General features: G+C 50.1%; 2 long non-coding RNA genes across 2 annotated transcripts; both read right to left on the reverse strand.

Annotated features, from left to right (window-relative positions):
- Positions 1-810: 810 nt before the first annotated feature.
- Positions 811-5,353, reverse strand: LOC146435213 (uncharacterized). The gene is made up of 2 exons (XR_014853176.1): positions 5,133-5,353; positions 811-1,217 (listed from the first exon to the last, which is right to left on the reverse strand). It is a non-coding gene; the product is annotated as an uncharacterized LOC146435213 (long non-coding RNA).
- Positions 5,354-13,642: 8,289 nt separating this feature from the next.
- On the reverse strand, positions 13,643-15,217 carry LOC146435214 (uncharacterized). The gene is made up of 3 exons (XR_014853072.1): positions 14,786-15,217; positions 14,495-14,678; positions 13,643-14,391 (listed from the first exon to the last, which is right to left on the reverse strand). It is a non-coding gene; the product is annotated as an uncharacterized LOC146435214 (long non-coding RNA).
- Between the last annotated feature and the right edge of the window lie 6,497 nt (positions 15,218-21,714).

A 21,714-nucleotide genomic window follows, 5' to 3' on the forward strand; every position in this document is an offset into this window, starting at 1 on the left:
GCTAATCAGTTATACTTTTAGTTACCCAGTATAGGAAAAATGCAGCAGCTCCTGCTGGATTGTGTATTGAGTTTTGGTTTGTTTTTTTTTTTTTTTAATCTCTTTCTTGGCTGAGCAGCCTCTCCTGCCCAGGTGGAGATGTGCAGTTAAATGTGTGCATCAGCCTTGCTCTGGTGTTGCACTCCCTGTCCTTCCAGCAGCAGCAGCTTCTTTGGGCAGGGAACCCAAAGTCCACGTGTCAGATCCTTGAGTGGTGGTGCAGCACCCCAGTGGGGTGCTGGAAGGAGTTTTTTCTCCATCCCCTGGATGCTGTCTGCCATGGGCAGGGGCTACTTTAGGTGAGATTCTGGAGGAGGTGCAAACCAGCTCTTCTAGGCAAGGTGAGAAGGAGCATAGGGTTTGCCATATGGTGATGTTGAGACACTACATGAATTACAAGGACTTGCACAATAACTTACCCTAAATGACATTCCTCCAGCCCTCAAATTCCTCATGGCAGCATGATGCCATATTACAGTGGAAATGTCCCCAAAACACAGGGGGCACAGCCAGCCTGGCCCAGGAGGTATGTGATGGATGGGTGAAAACAGCCTGTTGCCTACACAAATACTTTCTCTGAATGTATGTCCCTGCTGGGGTCATCTCCAGGGCCCACAGGGAGAGAGAGGGCATAACCCTTAGCTTTACCTGTCCTGTTTATCTTCTCCAAAGTTTTGTTTGGTTTTGCTGCCTGGACTCTGAACAGGAGATTGTTGGGCACACCCAGGCTGTTCTGACAATGTGTATTTTTAGCAGAAGTTCACAATCACATGCAGTACATCAGAAGGTAGCAATGTGTTTATTTTCTCAGGTGCCATTTCACTTCTAGAGGGAAGAAAACATTCTATAGTTGGGTTTTTTCTTCACTTGAGGGGAAATGTGCCACAAACAGCCACCACCTCCAGTAGCTCTCTCTGTAGCAGATTTTTCTGTGGTGGCCCTAACTCACCTCCATGCCTAATCTGGTCTCTGTGCAGGAGCAAAGATTTGCATATTCCTTGCAGGAAGAGATCACAGTTGCATACTCTTCCTGAAGGTCTGAGGCTCAGTTGCTGCCCAGCTGCAGAACTGAATCCATAGGGCATTTTGGAGGCTTTAACGCCTATGGAATTCAGTTCTCAGAGCCAAGCAGCCAGTGCAAGTCAGCTTCCCCTGGCTCCAGCTGGCTGTGTCTCCATCTGCAAGGGGGGAAAAAATAGCAAAGAGCTTGTCATGTCTCTGACACAGGGCAGGCACTGAGCTGACACAGATTTTTGCGACTGGGAGCAGCCACAAGAAGACTCTGGCATCTCCCATCCCAGAAGCAGCACAGACAGACAGCTTTCTTTGGAAACTTTGCTCAAGTTGGCTCATATTTTTCTTTTTCCACTGCTTCAACACATCCTGTTGTTTGGAGTCACTGCAAAGCTTCAGGTCAGCCCTGAGTTCTGCAAACCTGCTGGAGCTGTAAGAGAAACACCATTTCTGCCACTTGGGGATGGTATTGGCAGGTGTGTTGAGAATCCCACCTATGTATTTGCTCTGTGTGCAGGCCTCACTCATCCCTTGATCTGTGCTGCTCTTCCTTAGCATGTGTGTCTGAGAAAGGGGCACACTCCCAGGCACTGATCCTCTGCTCCATTCATACTGAAACCGATGCCCATGGGAAGCCCTTGAACTGGGAGGTGCCAGCTGAGGGAAATGGTTTGTGCAGCAGGTGCTACCACGGTGGATCATGAGGTGCAGGGGCTTTCTGCCCATTTGGAACTGGGAAGGGACATAGGGTCTGTCTATGCCTTAAAATGAAGAGTGAAAGGCCTTTTCCAGAGAGCACAGAGAGTAGATTTGGGGAGGGATTAATTTCCATCTGGGTTAAGCTGGGACATGCTGGTGCATCCCACAACTATACACATGCCCTTTGCTGCCCACTGCTCCCACCCTCTGGTTTGGGCTGCAAAGCTTGCATGCATGGAGGGGCAAATTAGAGGGACACATGGGGAACCCCCTAAGCACCTGCAGAGGTGCTGATGCTGCCAGCAGCTTTGGGCAGCCTCACCCTTCAGTAGATGTTCACTTTCAAACCCAGGAACTGAGCTAATGGCTGAAAGGCTTTTCCTTGGCTCAGCTGTAGTTTGGCACAGTTGTGATGGCAGTGGCTCAGGCAGGAGTAAGCACTGGGAGAGGATTCCAGCCCTTTGCCCGTATGCCAGCAGTGCAGAACGGGTGCCCTTGGGTCAGCAGAAGAGATGGGAAATGACACACATTACTTTGGAGCACGGACAAAGATTTCAATGGGGGAAGCACCGAGCAACTGTCGCACGAGCAGTGAACTCCGCGATTGCTCAACAGCTAGCCCGGGGCTCTATTTTAATCCCTCCTCTGGGAATTGGAGTTCAGCTGGGGCAGCGTGAGCTCACCATCCTGATGCACATACCAAAGGAGCCAAACCCTATTGCAAATGCTGTGGAGTCCCAGGCTGAATGTGCCAGTTCTGGTGCATCCCAGGAACCACATGCAGCAGTACCACAGGGGCTGCCTGGAGGGGCAGCAGTGGAGGGAGATAGGGTAAAGCAGAGCTTATACCAGGGTCCCCACCCTGCAGCATGTGGTCGGGGTCAAAGAGGCAGCTCAGGGATGCATTTGTGCACTGTGATGGCTTTCAGACCACTGTGGCTTGGCAGGGCGTTTGCAATAGCTCTGAGCTCCTCAAACTCTTATTTCCCCCCTCCTCCTCCTCCTTCTCCCCCTGCTCTGCCGGCAGGCACCTGTGCTGTTGAGTAGGCAGGAAGGCAGCCTGCCAGAGACATAACAGCCAGATGGATGCGTAACTGCCAGCCTGGAGTGGTTGGTAGGGTTGGGATCCTTTGGGGCTGCTCGTTGTCCATCTCATGCCATGGGGTGGTTACCCTGAAGTCCCTGACTATTTGAGCACATGGAAAGCCTTTGTATTTAATTTTTTAAGCTGTAAAACTCCCCTTGAGGAATTTACCTCACGTTATTGATGGATGTCTGCTGTTCAAAGTGCCACCTGTCTGCCTTCACCCCTCTGCTGCTCTACGCAACCACTGCTTTCAGAAACTGAAAGGTATTGGCCAGGGAAAAGCCTTCCTCCTCATCTTCCTCCATGGGCTGATTTGCAGAGAAAGGGGAAGTGTTTCAAGCAGATAGGTGGGTGAGCAGGATGGGGGTCAACACCAACAAGCTTTCCCTGATGGTGCTCCTTCCCTTGCCCCATGCCCCAGGGAGGTGATGTGAGTGCTGGGGCTGAGTGGGACAGCCCAGCGGCCATCTGGCAAGGATCCCCCCATGCCCTGTGCCCTGCCCTCCCTGAGGTGGGGCAGGGACAGCTCCAGCACGATACTGTTGGTATCCTACCTGTGGATGCTGTGACTGGGCACCCCATTGCCAAAATGCACCAGAAAGAGTTTGATCCAGGTGCAATGGAAAGCCCACAGGGGATGAGCTGGGAAAGAAACGATTGAAAGGAGAACTCAGACAAGCTCCAACTCTGCTTTCATTCCTGGCTGTTCCTGGAAGCAATGTCCCCATGGCATGGCATCCACAGCATCCCAGGTGCTCTGCCTTTGCTCCTTGGTTTTCCTGACTCCAACTTTGTGCCATGTTCCTTCACCCAGGCAGAGCCAGGGCTGGATTTGGCCCTGTGTCTTTGGGATTATCCCTTGCCCCTAAGGGGGTCTGCACTGGAGTGGGATGCCAGGTAATACCTGGTGATGGGTATTTTGTGGGTGCGAATGTGCCCCGCCATGGCTTGACCCTGTGTTTTCTGGAGGCTGTGTCAGTGTCAGGCTGTAGCACTGAGCCATGGAGTGACCAGCACATGCTGAGCCCACTGCCCCAGCTCAGCCCCAGGGGGAATTGCATCAGCCCAGCTGCCACCTGTGTAGGTGGGGGTTTCATAGCCCAACTGCAACCTGCCTCCCCTGACTCTGGGCCAGGAGCCCTTGGCACCTGCTTTAATTCTCCTCTCTGCCTGGCTTGATGCCTGTGGCTTCCTCATGCCGGTTATGGCGCACATCCCCTTCTGATGCCTGCTTCTGTGGGTCTGGATTTGGGAACCTGATGTTGATCCCAACAGCTGGGTGACAGTTTGTTGGAGCTGACAGATGTGCCCAAGAACAGGTACCAGGGGAAAGATGGACTCCAGTGCAGAACCCAAAAGTTTCAGAGTTCCTCAAGGCTCCTGACTTCAGCCCAAAAATGACAGTGAGTCAAGAGACACTGCAGACAAGCAGGTGCCCAGGAGGAGACTGCTGCTGTGGGGCTTTCTCTGTGGAGCACAGCAGAAACGATGGCTGGAAGCGATGGAAGAACACAGGGAATCAAAAGCTCCCTCTTGGCCACAACCCTGCCACTGGAGAGCTGTGCCGCACCAGTTCAGCCCTGAGCTGCCAGAGCACTGTGCTCTTTCTGGCTTTCGGCCTCCACTCCCTCCCTCTGGTGAGGACATGGGCCAGGCTGGAGCGCTTCCCTCTCCCTCGCTCCTGGGGGAGACAAAGCACAAACGACTGCTCCAGAGGGGACGTGACTCCCAGGCAGTTCCACCGCACAGAGGTTAATGATTTATTGCTTTATGTCTTTGAAAAAGCAGCAGCACCCTCCTTTTGGCATTTTCAGCTAATTATCCCGGGAGTTACTGATTAGCTAGGACGTGCCTGGGACCAAGTAGCAGAGCCCTGTGGGTGCTGCACAGCCACCGTCACTGCGCTGACATGGTGGCTGGAGCATTATTCCAGGGAGTTTCACTTTGTCTTCCCGGGAAGTTTGTAGGAACATGCCTCCCGCCCTTTAAAGTATGAGAAGCACGAGTCCGGTTTTGCAGGTTGTCAAAAAAGCCGTGGATAGAAGTGAAGATGCTCGTACACACACACACACGGTCTGACACCTCCTCTCCCGCTTCCCGCAGCCGGGAGCGAATGCGTTCCCATCAGCCCTGAGACGTCACCGTGTCCCCACCGCTCGGCAGGGGCAGAGCCGCCCTCTGCAGTGCCCGAGCTGCGGCTCCTTGGGAAGAGCAGCAGCCAAGAAATCCCCTCATTCCAGCCGCACCAGTCCCCCCGCTCGGGCGCAGACCCTCCCGTGACCCCGGCACTCACCCGGCAGCTCCGGCTCCCGTCGAGGCGGGTCTGCGGGCGGCGGGGCCGGAGGCACTGTTAAATATTGCAGCCGACTTACTCACTTCTCTTCCTGGACGGCAGCGCAGAGTTTCCACCCACTTCTTTCACCTTTGGTTTCCAGGCTTTCTGAGAAAAGGGGAAGCCGTGGGAGGGAGCAACCTGCATCCCCGTGCCAGGGCCACGGCCCCCAGCAGCCTCTCCTTCCCGGGAAAGGGCGGATGCCAGAGAGGGCTGCTTTCCCGGGAAACTGCGGCGTGGCTGGGAGCGACTTGTGCTCGTGCCCAGCACTCCACGACCCTCCTGGGTTAGGCAGATTTTCCTCCCCAGCCGAGCCGAGGGGGTACCTGAGTGTTGCCTCCCTGGCACAAGCTCAAGGGTGGCTGCCTGACCAGCTCAGCCTCCTCCTCTGAGAGTGAAAATCCCCCCGGGACTCAGACTACCTTGTCCTTAGCCCGCCAAAGCCCATCCAGTCCCTCCTTTAAAGCAGTGCCTCTGCAAATGGGGACAGCGCCAGAGTTGGGGCCACCTACACATCACTGACATCTGTGATGAGCTGTGTCTGTCCTCAGCCCACAGAGCCCTGCCAGTAGCAGGTGCTGCCATGGGCTTGGGAATGTGCCAGCCAGCATTCCGTCCAGTGGCATGCCTGTTGGCACCACAGGGAACTGGCTGCCCTCCCCAGGGACACTGACAGATGATGTTCCCTGGGATACTATGACCAGGCTGGTAGCTCCCACTGGCTACTGCTAGCTCTGGTGTGTGAGCACATGTGTCTGGTGGGACTCCTTTTCCTTCAAGTTCTGTTCTTCAGTATCCTCTTCCCATCCTTTCCCCTCAGTGCCACTGAATGCTGAACCATTGTTTTTGCTCAGAAGTGACGTCAGGTCCCCCGGGGTTCCCATCTGCCAGCAGCTTGGAAATGAAAATCTGTGGCCTCAGCACTGGCTTTGGCACTGAGCTGATGGTGGGGTGAGCACCACTGCTCCTTCTGCGCCTCAGAGAACAAACTCAGGAATAAACTGGCAAATCAATTGATGGTGGGTGGTGAGATGTGTTGTACTCCTGGCTGCCTGCCCTGCCCTGCCTGGACTCAAGAGCTACCCTGCAGGTTCAGATAAAATTTACAGTGTGGTTTTGTCTTCTGGGAGCTGTCATGGCATTTCTGGAGTGGGAAACACCTGGAAGGCTCTGTCATGGAAGTGACCAAGCTGGAGTCACTCTTTTATCTATGCAAGCCCCCAAAGCAGGTGTCATCAGCAATTCAAGGCCTCGCAGTGTATTTTCAGGTGGTCAGGTGTGGCTTTGGCTGCACGCCCCAACTTTGCCTGGCCGCCACTCTTTGCCCCTTAGCTCCACCAAGGGGCTGGACAAGAACTTTGGCATGTGAATCAGTGACCTGAAATACCTCTGATTTCTCAAGGCTGGGCAGCCCTCCCTCTCACTTGGCACAAGTCCCACCCAAACATGACACAGTTTATGAGCACCCAGCACTCCCTCCCTACAGCCATCACTTTTAGCAGCTTCCAGTGCCACACTGGAGGGCTGGAGATCTCCCTGCTCCTTCCTTGCTGGCTGCTCAGCTCTTTCAAGGCAGTGCTGCAGCATCAGGGCTGTGATGCTGATGTCCCCATTGGGGATGGGGCCTGGCCAAATCCCTCCCTAGCACTGGCTGCATTACTTGTCCTTGCTGGGGTCAGACCTTGGACATCTCTCTGGCCACTGCTCCTGATAACCTTCCCCAGGATAAGGCTTGCCCCAAGAAGGGTTATCCCCCTTCCCAGTACCACAGCTGGCCTGGCCACTTCTTTGCACTCTTCTCCTTGGTCTGCATGTGTCTGCCTGTTGGGAAGGGTCTGGTGAGCTCCTCAGTTGGAAAACCACAGGGGAACAGAGGAAGAAGCAGGCAAGAGAGAGGCACAAGTAGGGCAAACAGGGAAGTCACTGCAGGCCTGATGCCAAGGGGATGGGCACCAGGGCAGCTCAGACCCTGCATGGGTGGGAGGAAGGGAGTGCACAGGTTTGCTGTTGTACAACTTTACCAGCTCCCACGATGCAGGTTGTGGGAGGAAGAGGAGGAAGAGTGTGCTTGGAGTTGGGGTGAGCACCTGGATCCCAGTTTTCATAGGTCTGGTCAGCAGAGGTGAGTGAGCAGAAGCAGTCTCTGGGGTCACACTGCAGCATGTGGGGCCCATCCCTTCCCTGTGACTTTGGCTCAGCTGAGACCTGATGCTATTCCTACTCCCCATTTCCCCAGATTCCCCCAGTCTCCCTTTGGCCAAAGGCAGTGGGTGTGAGTGAGGAGCAGCCTGGCCGGGCCCCCTGCAGAAAGACAGCAGCTTGGTGTTTATCTGAGGGAAGTGGGAGCTTCCTGCAGCCTCATTGCACTGGGAGCATGGGTAGCCATGGGGGTTTTACCCTTGTTAAGGGGAGTCCTGTGGGAGAGGAGGCAGGGGAACTGCCCCTGTGGGAATGAGACTTTACTCTGGGGCAACAAAATCCACCTTTCAGCTCTGGGAAGGGGGCAAAGGAAGAGAGAGCAGCTAGATTTTCCTACCCATCCAAAGAAATTAGGTTTAAAACCCCCACCTTTGAGCTCCTGTGATTGCAGAGAATGTCAGGCAGCAGGACCAGGGTGTGGTTTAGGGCTCAGAAACAAGACAGCAATTAGAATACCTCACAGTGCTACCGCTGAAAGCAGAAAGTAGCCTTAGGGAAGGGTTGATGTGTGCATTCCGAATGCCTGAGCCCTACAGCATCGCAGGGTTCTGCTGAAAGCTGATGCAGCTACTCCGTGCCCCAGGCAGGACTCCGGAAAGGGGACCAGTGAAATGTCTGCAGCCTATGGGACTGTCCCAGTGCCAGCCACTGCCTCTGGGGCTGGAGTGGGGCTGCTGCAGAGTAGAAAGGCCTTGCAAAGTGAGGGCCTTGCTGCCCTTGTAAAATCCTTGCTCACTTCTGTTACTTCGGCTAACTACAAAAGCATTCTGGGAATGACTCAGCTAAACTAGAAGTTAAAAACAAGTTACATAATTGTAAAACAATTATCAGAACCAATAAGTGCTCACACCGTGGGGCTCGTGGTTGGTTACATCTGATGCCTGTTCCTGTCATGGTCTATGGTGGTTGGTCCAGCATATTTGTTGTGCCTCACAAGTATGTAAACTCATAACAAACGAACCTAACAAACAAACTAAACTAACTAAGTTTAAGAACCCTGTAGTTTTGCAATAAAGTGTCTTTACCATACTGTCGTGGAGATCATGTGTTTAACACCACATGGGACAAGGGCTTTCATGGCTATCTGAGATGTGGTCTCCTCCTGGGAGATTCAGTCTCTTCCTGGGAGACTGCTCCAGGATGCAGCCCCAGGCTGTGCACAGCAAGAAGGCTGTGGCTGGAGGTGCTGGGAAGCAACAGTGACTGTTCAGCCCTTTGGCAGAGAAGCCCACAGGAGTGCCCAGATCCAGAGTCATGCCCAGCCAGCTCCTGCTGCCCCTCCCAGGCTGTTTCTCTCCGGTGCAGACTGACAGATGTCTAACACAGAGCTAATCCCACGCTCCAGCCTTAACTGAGGCTCAGTCCATCTCCAGACTTAAACCAGACAAACACTGGGCTTTGTGAGATTTAGTGGCCCTTGTGTGTCTTTCCTTTTCCCTCTCCCCTAAGCCAGCAAACTGCTTGCAAGCCACTGCTCCTTCTCTGAGACTTGTCATACATGAGAGAAACCACATCTTTCAGCCTTGCCTTTAGGATGAAGGATATTGTGTTAAGGGACAGCTTGGGCTCAGCAGGTGCTTTTTCTCCTAACAGTATGAAGCCAGAGATACTCCTGCTGAAAGAGCTGAGCAGCCTTGGTTAGTCCACAGAGCCTGATCCTCAAAACCAGGTTTGAGAGGCCACACCAGTGGCCTCAGAGCTGGGGTGGCAGGACAGGCAGCTTGGCTGGTGCTCAGCCTGTTCCCAGCCCCTTTGTTTGTGACGCCAGCTCCGATTGCACACAGAGAGCCTGGAGGGGCTGAGGTGCAGCCTCCATCACACCAAGTGTCCTGTGGGATGGGCTGCTCCTGCAAAGCTTGCAGATGCACTTGGACCTCACAGCCCCGGGGATGCTGGTGGGGATTCCTGCCCTCCAGGCCCTGCACTGAGCATTTGCACGGCTGCAGAGGAGCTCAAGCATGGTTATAACCATCAGTGATGCCTTGCAAGAAACCTCCCCCTGCAAAGGCCTGGCCAGCAGTGGGTATTTTCCTGCCACGGGGACTTGCTCTGACTCTCTCCCCAGCAAGGCTTTTTTGTACACAGCCAGGGTTTTTCTCAGGCTGTGTCACTCTGAGCTCAGGCTCCCCCTCCACCTGCCTGGCTATTTTTAGCCTATGTCATATTTTTTCATCCTTTGAGACTTCCTGCCATCTGGCCACCTGGATAGAAATCAGGTGAGATTTCATGAATGGAAATGAACAGGGGAAATGCATGGGAGTTCAGCTGGTGTGACCACTGGAGATGGCATTTACCCCTCTGGAGCAACTCCTTCTGCCCCCAAAGAGATGCTGAAAGCAGCACATACCTCATGCAGCTCCCTACTAAGTGTGATCACAAACCAGTCCCCTCCATCCTGGCAGCACTGGCGGAGGCATGGCTGGGGGAAAGGGAGTTTCTTGGGATGTTCTTCCCCTCAAGGTTCCTGTTTCTCTCCAGCCCTGGTCTATGGATGCTGGCAGCCTTCCCCTTTCCCATGTAACTATGCAGAGGGATCAAAGTGAGTGGCTGGGGCTGAAGAAGTCTGGGAGATGGAGGAAGGCTGAGGAGAGGAGGGCGTGGGGAGGCAGGGGTGACCCCCTGACCTGCTGCTGGCACAGCCTTGCCTTCCAGCAGCCCTGAAGCAATTCGGGAATCAAATCTGCTGGCAAGGAAGGGAGGAAAACCACAGGGCTGAGTCACTCCCTGGAAGGCATTTGCATCTGGACAAATTCCAGCCAAACCCCCTTCCCACTACCTCTGTGTGTGATGTCAGGGGTGGCTTACAGGAATGGCCACATCCTTTCCCCCCCAGGACGGAGCCTCCCTGGCCAGTCACACTCAGCCAGAAGCTGGGCAGCATCCACCACCGACTTTGGCAAGTTTCCATTAGAAAGCAGGAAGGCTTCCCTAGGGGGAAAAGCTGCACTGGGGAAGCAGAACCGAGAATGAAGGCGAGTGGGGCTGCGAGGAAGCCGAGCCTCTTCCCAGAAATGCAAAGTGGGGTGTTGCCTTTCAGCGTCTCCTGAAAGTGTCAGACTGGGGCTGATCCCTCATCCGAGCTTTGCATCAGCAAATGGGCAGGATTTGGGATGACAGTCGGCTCTAGGGGTTTATACTAGGAGAGGAGCAGCATGCAGGGAGGATGGAGGATTGGGAACATCCCAAACGCCGACGCAGCACCTGCAGAAACCCGAGTTTTTGGCAAGGTGAAAGAAGGGTTGGGGGGAAAGGTGGCAGGGCTGGAGTTACCCACTGGTGGTGGGAACTGGCAGGGGCAGAGGATTCACCCAGAAGGTCACAGAGTGCAAAAAGCTTCCCCAGGAATGAAAATGCCACAAAACGGTGTCTAAGAACTCTGCATCTATTTCCCTTCAGAAACATCTTGGGGGGCTTCTCTCTATGCTCTGCAGCTGGGGTTGATATATTCTCAAGGTTTAAATTCCCCTGATGTGCAAAGTCACGTTCCTGCTTGAAAAATCCTTTGCCAGGGTCAGATGCTGTGTGTAGCTAGCGCAGGATGGGTCCTGGGACGAGTCCCAGCTCAGGGCTGGCTCAGGTACCTCAGGGTGAGTTCTCAGCGTCCGTGTCCAGCTCTGAGACTCATTGCACAGTACTGGAACTCTGTGCACCATCTCTGTGATGTCCAACTTCCCTTTCCTCCCTCTAGTGGCAAAAATCCCAGCATTTCCCGGGGCTCCCAGAGCCCTCGGCAGCGCCCGGGGCTGGGGCATAGGGAGTCAGGGGATTGCCCCTGTGCTGGGGTAGTGGATAGGTGACTTCAGTCCCTAGCAACCCTCCTGACAGGGATGCTCCTGCCTGCCCCAGGTCTCATCTGAGAGGAGATGGAGCTTTGCAGAGGGTTTTTGGGTTAGGGATGGCGTTGCATCTAAAGGGAAGCTTTCAAGCATCATGCCGGTTCCCACACTGCTGCATGCCCACAAATGCGGGATGAGGAATACCAAGGGAAATGTCAACTCTTCCCTAAGTAATTCCTTTCAGCTAGCCTTGCAATTAGTCCCTCAAAAAAAAAAAAAAAAAATTGAGCTTTGCCAGCACTTCTCTTTGCAAACGCTGGTCTCGCCGTGTAACTAGGGCACAGTGGGAGGCGAGAGCCAGTTAACTCTTAGCATCAAGCTTTCCTCAGACAGCCCGAGGAGGCTGTGATGAGCCTGCCGGGGGGCTCCGCTCCTGCTCGGGGGAAAGGAGCCTGCAGAGGCTGAGGGGACGGCGAGAGGTGACCGGCAGCGAGGGGTGCCCAGTGCCCGGCAGCTCGCCTGCATTCAGCGACCCGGCTCGGGGCACACCGGGGCTCTTTCCCCTTCACACTCCATAAGCGTGAACCACAGGTTTGCTCCTGCACTCCTTTCGTGCTTTACTGCAGGACGGCTAGAGAGGATGTGGAGAAGGAGGTGTGGAGCTGCTGCTCCCTGAGCCCGGAATCGGCGCCGTGTTGCTCCCGGAAATCCAGCTGGGATCCACCCACTGTTTACAGGGAAGAGTGCAGTGAATCATCTGTGCGGGGAAGAAAAACACAACAAATTTGGGCCTTTTTAAGCTTTCCGGGCAAGTGAAAGCTGCCGGGAGAGCACCTGACTGGGAGCAGACAGAGTGTCCTGGGAATAGAAGCTAGGGCTGGCTCTGGACAGATCCGTGTCCCGGGACAGGGCACCTGTTTCTACCCCAGCCCAAAAAATACGTGTGGCTAAACCCATCACAGCTGACAGCAGCTGTCTCTGCTCCCCACCGGCCAACCCAAGGGGGCTCCAAAGTGAGTTTTCTGGGGAAATATCCTGGCTGGTGGGGAGAGGTGACATTTAAAAACATGCTTTTCTCTAGACACGGAAGTAGGAAAGCATTGATCTGGAAATGCTCGCTATAGCAAGGACTGGGTTACTACATCTGCCTGAACAAAGGGAGCAGAGCCCTTGGAGATGGCCTGGGGTGCTCCACCTGCCTTGCAGAAGGACACAGGCCTTCTGCAGTCCTCTGATATCTTTGCCAACTCCCTGGGCTGCCTTGGGTGTCCTGTGGTGCTCAGCAGATGCTCAGGTAGCTAAACCAAGCCCTTGGCATCACACACAAGAAATGTTACTTCTGTGTGAAATAAATGACGTGAGGAGAGGTCTTTGTGTCTGCCAAGGGCTGTGTTACCTTCCAGCTGTGGCAGCCAGAGCAGCCACTGTCCCCATGAATGTGTCCTTTAAGCCAAGCTACCCAGTGCTGTGGCCCCAGGTCTGCAGCAGAAGGGGAAGGGTGGATTCAGTTAGCACCAGGAGAGCTTTTGGGATGGGGTCTTGGCATCATTAGGATCCATCAGTGGGAGATGGTGAGAGCAGACTGAGACCTGGGCCAGCAAATAAAGGTTGTGGCAGGCAAACCCAGCAGCTTGGTGTGGCACTGAGGGATAGCTGGGTCTTTCCCAGAGGTGTGCTCTGGGGTCTTCAGACAGTTGCCAGGCACAGAACATGGAAGGAAAGTGGGGAAACAAGGGGAGAGGACCCCTAAAAGCCAGAAGGAACCCTAAGGAGGGGTGGAGACAGCTGCTGTGGGCGTGGTGAAGGGCTGACTTGGCACAGCCCTGATGTCACCTTGGCTGCCAGCCCAGCTTTGGGCCCCTTTGGGCTTAGTGATGAATTACTGCCAGAGGGGACAGGGCAGCTGGATCATGTGCAAGGTAAGTGCAGCAGCAGTGGCACTGTAGCAGAGACCCTGAGGAAGCATGGGTTTGCATCTCAAGTCAGAGCTCATGCCCCAGTCCAAGGCGAAATATTCTGCACTCATGGCTAAATTAGAGGAATCAGAAAAAAAAGTGGCCTCATGGGAACATTACCCTTCCATACAAATGCAGATGTGCCAGCTGTGCATGTTGAGGGAAGATTTGTGGCTGGAAGGAGTTGTAACAGCAGAATGTACAGGAGAAGAGTACTCCTGGGCTGACCCTGTGTTGCAGAGCAGAAAGGCCTTGCAACATGAGGGCCTTGCTGCCCTTGTAAAATCCTTGCTCACTTCAGTTACTTTGGCTAACTAGAAAAGCATTCTGAGAATGATTCAGCTAAACTAGAAATGAAAAACAAGTTACATAATTGTAAAACAATTATCAGAACCAATAAGTGCTCACACCGTGGGGCTTGTGGTTGGTTACATCTGATGTCTGTTCCTATCCTGGTCTGTGGTGGTTTGTTCAGCATATTTGTTGTGCCTCACAAGTATGTAAACTCATAACAAACTAACTAAGTTTAAGAACCCTGGATTTTTGCAATAAAGTGTCTTTGCCATACCATCATGGAGATCATGTGTTTAACACCACAACCCTGTACTTGAAGGCAGCTGAAGGCCATAAAGTTGGATTTTTTTTTTTTTTTAAGAAAGATGCCCTGGGCCTCAGGGCACAAAGCCGGTGACCTGCTGGCCGTCAGGAGTGGATTCAGTAATGACAGGTCCTCACTCACGGCAGAGGTGGAAAGCTGTGCAGCTCTGCAGGGACATGGCCACTGTGGCAGTTCTGTGGCTGGCAGTGAGCACTAGAGGGCTGCACACTCCCATCCTTGCTGCCAGAGGTGTCTCACGCTGCACAGTCTGGTCTGGAAATGCTGATTAACTTCTGCCAGACTCAGTGACCCGAGAGAGATGACAATAACTTTAAAAGACAGCAGTTTGCCACTATATGGCCAAGGTAGTGATTTTTCTTCATTTCAGTTGTGCTTTCCCCAAGCTCTGCTGCTGTCAGGGCAAACTTGCAAGGTGAACAGAAGTAAGTAGTGCATGGGCTTGATGCTGGGGTGTGCCGAACTTGTCCAGTTCTCATAGTCCTTGGAAGTTTCTCCACCACAGCCCTTATTACCAGGAAAGCTGTGTCCTTTGCAGAAGCAGAGGGCTCATTGGGTTGTTTGGCATAGGTAAGGAGTGGCTGGGGATGGTGCAGGCATGACTGATCCTACCTCCAGTCTGGGTGATCCACAGGGTTCTCTCCTAACATGGGTTTCCAGGGAGCCTGGCAGCACTGGAAAGGTGTAAAATGAAGGCACACTTACACTGAGTGATCTAAAGTAATTTTGGAGCAGTGTTCTTGTGACCACTTATGTCCACAGCTTTATTTTTCTTACCTGTTTCCGGCTGTTCTGTGGCCCTGCAGGAAGTCCCTGCTGCTTTGGGGCCAGCTGTGGCCCCCTCCACCCCGCATGGTAGACAGAGATGGTTACCATCCTTCCCTCTGGTGGGAAGGCTTGGCCAGGTATCCAGAGGTGTACAACATACCTAACTCCAAAGTTTCCAGACACCAGTGTCAGTCTGGAAAAGAGAGAGGAAGTGGTGATGATGAGAGGCTCTTGCCTCTGGGGGCCGTGGTGCTCATTCCTTCACTGCTAGTGTCACCTACCCTGTGTGACGCCACTGACTTTCCACTGGAGGACACCCTGGTGGTGAAGGTCCTGGACAAAAATCCATCATGTCCATGTTGTGGGAACCAGACAGGGTGGATCCTGGGACTGCCTGAACATCTCAAGAGTCAGCACAGGAAGTTTTTGTGTGTGTGCCAAAAGTGGAAAGACAAAGGTAAAACATTGACAGTATTGCCTGACGTGTCCCATGGCACAAAGGGATCACAGAAAGGACTCCTGCTGAGGGCTGGATTTATGAGGTATGCGGAAAAAGGATTAAAAATTAAAATTGGCCTGAAACAACACAAAAAGCTGACCCATCCACTTGTCAGGAATATTGAGCGGATTGCTGCCTTCCACCTCAAATAAAGATCTGCCCAAGGGGCATGTTGGCAATGCTGGACCAAGGGGGAAAATTTGAACAAGCAGTGTGAGGAGAGAAAAAACCTAAACAAGTTGATTGGGGAGTATATTCCACAAAAAACCCCAAAACCCATGAAACAGGTAAGCGGCAAAAAAAAAGTATTATATAAGAGCCCAGTGAAAAAGAAGAGGAGGGACCTGGAATGGGAAACCTGTTGCTGATATTGAATTCCCATGGAGAAGGGAGATTGAAATCCCACTGTTGAAGAGTTGTTGCAGATTGGTTACCACCTGAAAAGCTGCCTGTTCTTCACAGGACCTTTGAGTGATCACATGCATTTGCTACTAAGTTGCTTAGCACTGTAACATCTTGCTTCTCTTTAATATTTTTATTGTAACATCTTCTGTTTAAAACTTGAAATAAATTATCAATTGTGGGTTAGATAGAGATGTCCTGCCCCACTGTTCGGTTAAATGCCATGCTGTGGATGTATTTGCCACCACAATCCAGTGTCCATTTGGTAGTTTGTTGGGATTCTAAGGGGCTCAGAAGCATGATGTGTCACCTGTAACAAGAATTTGAGGCATAAACCACAGATTTAGACTAAAGTGGATGGGCCACCTATAGTTAATCTGGAAAGGGAACATGTATAATTCATGTGTTTGATAAATAACATGTAAATCTTCAGGTCCCCCATGAAAGACATGGGCTATCCCCAAGTAAACAGAAGGGACAGCATGAACTGATGCACTCTGCTGGTGTTTGTACACGGATGGAGGTGGATAAAGTAAAACCCCTGTGCTCAAAGGTGTCAGTGGTGTGGGAGGAAGGCATCTGTCAGAGATGGTCTCCATATGAGCTCATCAGGCTGAGTCCTGCCTCATCCTACCTTGTAATAACCACCAGGGTGGGGGGGAAAGGAAAAAATCGATGGTTTTGTCCTCAGAAGTCTGATATAAATGGAGTGTGAAGAAAGAACTGCAGGAATGCATGGGGATGAGGGAATGTCTGCTCAGGGCACTGATAAAGCAGAAAGATAAGGAAGGAAAAAGCCAGCACTTGCTTGGGAGATGAGGTAAAAATCAACCTGCTCCAGTTGCTCATGGTGGGAGAGTCCAGGGAGAGCATAGCTGTGTCAGGTGGGAGATATTTAGGACTGGTATTTTTTTACTGCTTGGTAGATGAATTGTGATGTGGCTTTATGGAAGTACTTGACCTCTGTTTTCCTATGACATGGTGACCGTATTTACTTGGCAACACTGGTGTTGGTGGGCAGAAAGTTTGCAGAGATTCCACAAGCACATGCCTCTTCCCAATGCTGAACTTCCTGGGAGATGGGCTAGCTGATATAATGGTAGTGGGAGTGGTATGAGACACAATTGTTCTTTTGTACAGAGGGCATTTGATTTTTCTACATAAAAACTTAGATTTATTGCCTGCATTTGTATGCAATAATTGAAGTGGATGAAGTTCTAACAATTTTTGTGATGAGAGTATTTGGCTTAGACATCTTGAAGGATACTGTGATCCCAAAGAGACTGATAACATCCAAGTATAATGGAGCTTAACCAGAACAGGAAAGATTGCTACACGGGCTGTAAAGGAATATGGATGTTAGGCATGCTGGAATTCAGAAAAAGCGGGTTTGTCAAAAGGCTGTTCAGACCTTTCCCAGGTTGCCAGTATGTGCTGCCTGTTGGTTACCTTGTCCCAGCAGCTGAGTGATCAGAGAATAGCTGGAGGGGTGTGGGAATTACTAGTCAGGATATGCATTGTAAAAGCACCTTACTGATTCTAGTGGGAAACAAGAGGCAAAGATAGTATTTTTCTGCTGAATTAAACATTCTTAGGATTGTGTGGTGATCTAAGCGGGGACCCAAAAAGTGACAGGGACTTGTGGGCTCCTTGTCTAATTTGTCAAAGTATAGAAGAAACTACATAAAACATGCATTAATTACTCTAAAAGGGATAATGGGATAGTAAAGGGGGATAATACTTTTAGGACACCCAGGACCTGTTTTGTGTAGGATGCTTGCTTGAGTGGAGCAGAAAGGAGAAGAACCTGAATTTGTTTCATGCCCTGGAATGAGAAAAACAGAAGGGCTGGGAATTGTATGTGACACGAGCTGGCATGTGGCTCTGAACAAACAGCAGACTGCTGTGTGGGTGCAGTGGTCAGCAGTGGAACACCCCATGTGGGGCCAAATAGCAGCTGCCTGCAGGAACTCTGCGGGTGCAGGATGTGTGTGCATGAGGATGCAAAAGAAATCCTCTATTTCCTGTCCTGGAGTTCAGCTCTGCAGAACAGGCAGAGACCATTAGACCCCATTGAGTGACCTCCCATCTTTCACAGGCCTTGCAATTTCTTCATGTTTCTCTTGACATCAGCCCACTGATTTATGCTGAACTAAAGTACATATATTTCCCAAAAAAGACAGATCTGAGGGCATCGGGAAATGAGAAAACCAACATTTCCCCTGATAATTTGTTCTACTAGTTAGCTACTGCCACTCTTTTCCTGTTTCTCATTTTTCATTTCAGTCTGTCTGGTTTCTGATGCTAAACATTAGTTCCTGTTATAGATATCAGGAATAAATCAAAATGCCGTCTAGAACAGTACCTGCTTTCATTTTGGAATGTGGGATATGGTAATTAAATCTCTTCAATTTGTCTTGGTTTTGCAGAAGGCTGGGTTTTAGTAGTATTGCTGCTGGGGTAAAAGCAAATCCCATCCTTCCCTCTTACCTGGCTTGTGTCCTCCCCCTCACACCCTGTACTGCAGCAGGGCAGGCAACTGGCTCCGTTGAAATATAGAAACCTTTTGTTGCCTTGGAGTTATTTTGAGTTTTCAGTTTGCTCACCACAGGGCTGTAAAGGTGTCTCTAGTGGTACAGTGCTAAGCCCAGCATGGTGAAGAGAAAGCTGGAAGTGTTCCAAATGGGACGTTTTTGCAGCAGAGCCCATTTTCAGGGACCAAACTGCAACCAAAAAACTTTTGCTCAGGGATGCTTTTCCAGTCCTCAACTTAAATGAAAAGCAAAAGGCCACTGTGTTTGGCCAGTGCCAAACGCAACCAGCCTTGTGTGCAGTGCTGCATATGAAATAATAACAGAGCAGTTACAGATAATTATGAAGCAATCAAGTTTTTTTTAGTTATTTAAGTGAGAAATGCATTCCTCACCTGTCAAGAAGATGGTTTTGCTTCATTGCCTTTGGAAAGCTACAGCTGCTCACTCTGAAGGCAGAAATATAGGAAGAGCAAGCATGTACTGCAAATGTACATCCTGATCCTCTTGAAGGGTTTGGCTGATAGGGACACACAATTTCAGATAAGTGTTTCTTTCAGGTTCAACCCAGCTAAGGCAAAGGTGAGTTAACTTACAGAAGCTCAGTTAAATGAAAGCATATATGAGCTGGAGCTATTGGTGGAAAAATGCAGAAAGGGTTTGTTTCTACACACACATGCTCATTTCAGTCAAAACAATCTGGATTAACAACAAGTCTCTTTAATAAACCAGGAGAAACTACTTTGATGGAAACGGGAGAAGGTGTGCTTACAGTAGCAGGAAGGAGAGCTGAGGAAGTGGTGACCTTTAGCAGAGGGCAGAGAGCAGTGAGCTGTCTTGCACAGCTGTGACCGATAAGGAACATAGATGAAACTAATTGATTGGAGCGATTATAGTCTTGTTGTTACAAGTTACACTCTTCCCTAAGTAGGAATTAAAGGAAATTCCTTTGGCCCAGTTGAGGGAAGTGTAGGAATACCTGCTAAGTTATAATCCCTTCTTGCATTTTTGTGGCCCATTTAATGAAGCTGTAAATGATTCATGCTTTGTGTGACTCAACTCTACCATCTCATAGTTTCAACAGAAGAAATGCTTTCTAGGTGAGTTCATGCTGCATCATGTTTTGTGCATTTGAAAAAATCCACAATTGTTTTCAAGGCTTTTACATGAAAACAGATTTTAAAGAGCTTTTTTTTCCTTATAAATAAGATAAATAAATGTTAATAATTACAATTTAATTATAAACTGTGGCTGTCACACAATATCAAATTAAAGGCATAGCTGAGCTCCAAACCATTTCTTTATCAGAGATAATATTCAGATAATCAGACTTAGCTAACCTGTTGCATATACTGACCTTGTACCTACAAATGAAGTTTGTAAGGATTAAAATGCCAATGGGTGTTTTGGAAGGTCACTCACATTTCCCAAGGCTTATTTTAAAACTGTGCCAGTTTGTCTTAGCTCAGGGTTTGACCTCTGGATCAGCACAGGCTGTTTATGTAGATGCCAGAGTCAACAGTTCATCATTAAGAGACAAGTAAGACACTGAGAAAAATGCCTAAGGGTGTCCTAGGGTGGCTCTGCAGTGTCACTCTGGAAGGTTTGGTTGGAAGCAGGAAGCTGTAGTGAAGAGAGCCTGTTTTAGCAATGCTCAGAGTGATGAAAACATGAAGTAGAGCATAGGGGGATCCATCTCTCCTTTTTAGCCTAGCTGGGGTTACTGAATGTATACATAAAGTGATAATATTCAGTAGTGGGAGAAATATTGGCATAAAGAGTGTTGCCTCCATATTTCTTCTAAATTTTGCCTCTGATAGGTGTCACCTGAGATTTAGGTGTGCTTCTGCTCTTCTACTATTTGATTTATCAATTTAACTTAGTTGTCACTATGCCCTGTAAATCCAACATTTGCAAGAAACAGATTTATTTATTTAATACTATGCTGCATTTTGCTGCCTGGTTACCCTGTGACTTGGTCATTAGAGTGTATTTACACATCATCACTATGAAGTGCAACTTCAGGTGCATAAGTACACCTGAAACCACTTTCAAGCTACAAGCTCAGAAATCCCTAACAGTGTAGCCCAGTGGAACAGAATTTGGCAAGGTATATTTGCCTATTTGTGTGTGTGCCTTGTAAATTTAGGTACCTGTCTGTCTTGACTTGTAGCCTGCAAAATTGACATGAGAGTTTTTTGCAGCAGCTGGTGCACCTAAATTGCACCAATTCCTGGCCATCTGTACCTCTCCTGTGCTCACTTGTACTTAGGTGAGTTACTGAGGGTGTGTTGCCAGAAGAGCAGGATTGATTGCCTAATTTTTTCCAGGAGCCCGTCCAGTGTCCAAGGGCGTTCAAAGGTTTCAGAGTCCACACAGTGGCCTAAAACTATGTTTGTGGATTATGTTTGTTAAACTGTTGTGAATTTGGGAGGGATGGTGAGCACTGAGTCAGGGTTAAAAGTTATCTTGAGGAATAGTCTCAGGAATTCATTGATGAATGGCAAAAAGGATTGCAGTGAGTTAACAGCGCACTGCAAGACTGTCAGACAGAGAGCGACTGTTCAGCAAAAGCTCTGCCAGAAATGATCTGCAGGTTACATCAAATCAGAGCTGTTTGTGAGGGGGGGACCTCCTCTCCCTGTGTGAGCAGGAGCTTATCCTGCAGGTATGAGGATAGATATTTCTGCTGTAGTGGGGCTCCTGTGGGAGTGTAGTGAATGGGTTTGCGCTTTGTTCTTCGGGAAAGCTGTGAATTTCTCAAGAGAATTCAGAGGAGAGCAATGAGTGGTGTGCTGTAGCAATACCTGATTTTTTTAAGTAGAAATGGTTCTCGCTAACCCTGTATGCTGCCCAGTTTTGTGCATTTCTAGCAGTGGTTTGGCTTTAGATCCGAGGAAGAGCCTGTGACTCATCTCAGCTATCTGATAAGAGCCAGGATGGGGGAGCTGCCTGCAGTGCTAGACTGGGAGGGTGTACTAAGCACACAAGACTCTGGGAAGATGAGATTTGTGCTGCACTTGCTGCCCTATGCCTGTAGAAAAAATTAATATTACAAGATTTAATGTGAACCTTAATGAAAAGGGAAGTTTAGTTTAAAGAGAACTTATTTTCCTCACTCATTGTCACATGTTTCACTCACGTTTTTACACCACGTGCCTGTGGATTCCAAGACACTTGTCAAAACTCATGAGGACCACTTGCGTAACACTAAGGATGTGACGTTGGCTTTCAAATCCTCGTTCCATGTTTTGGGCTCCTCTTGGCGGTGCTAGATCTAGTTTTTGAGCTGGTTTGAACCAATCTTTAGGATGCCATTTACTTCCTTAAGAATTCAGAGTTATTGCCGTGAATTTGTCCCCCTAAGCATTTTGCTTCTTCCTCCATAAGTCTTGGGCAAGGTGGCAACAAGTTTTGCTAATAACACCTAACTCTCTTCTGCTTTTACAAAGCCTCTTCCCCTCTCACCAAGCTGTGATGATGTCTTTTCCTCCCCGAAGTGACAGCCATGTGGTTCCCTGGCTTCTAGGTGAATTGGCTGGTCCTGCAGACTTATCTGGTTACTAAACAAAAAGACCTTTAAAGAAGATTTGCTAGTGTGTGCCACTTTTGATATATAGCCTTCCATTTGTTCACTCACAGACATGGAACTTAGATTAAAAATAGTGGGAAGTCAGTGTAAGGAGTTTTACTGACTGACTGTGTGTCTTGCTTTTGAAATATAACAGCGTTTGCTCATTTTGGCTAGACATCACATGTCCTGTCTCTGCTTACCTCTGACAGAGGCTGTGATTCTT

Source organism: Lichenostomus cassidix, chromosome 6, assembly GCF_008360975.1.
Source record: "Lichenostomus cassidix isolate B80296 chromosome 6, HeHo_3.0, whole genome shotgun sequence".
In the NCBI taxonomy this organism is placed as follows: domain Eukaryota; kingdom Metazoa; phylum Chordata; class Aves; order Passeriformes; family Meliphagidae; genus Lichenostomus; species Lichenostomus cassidix.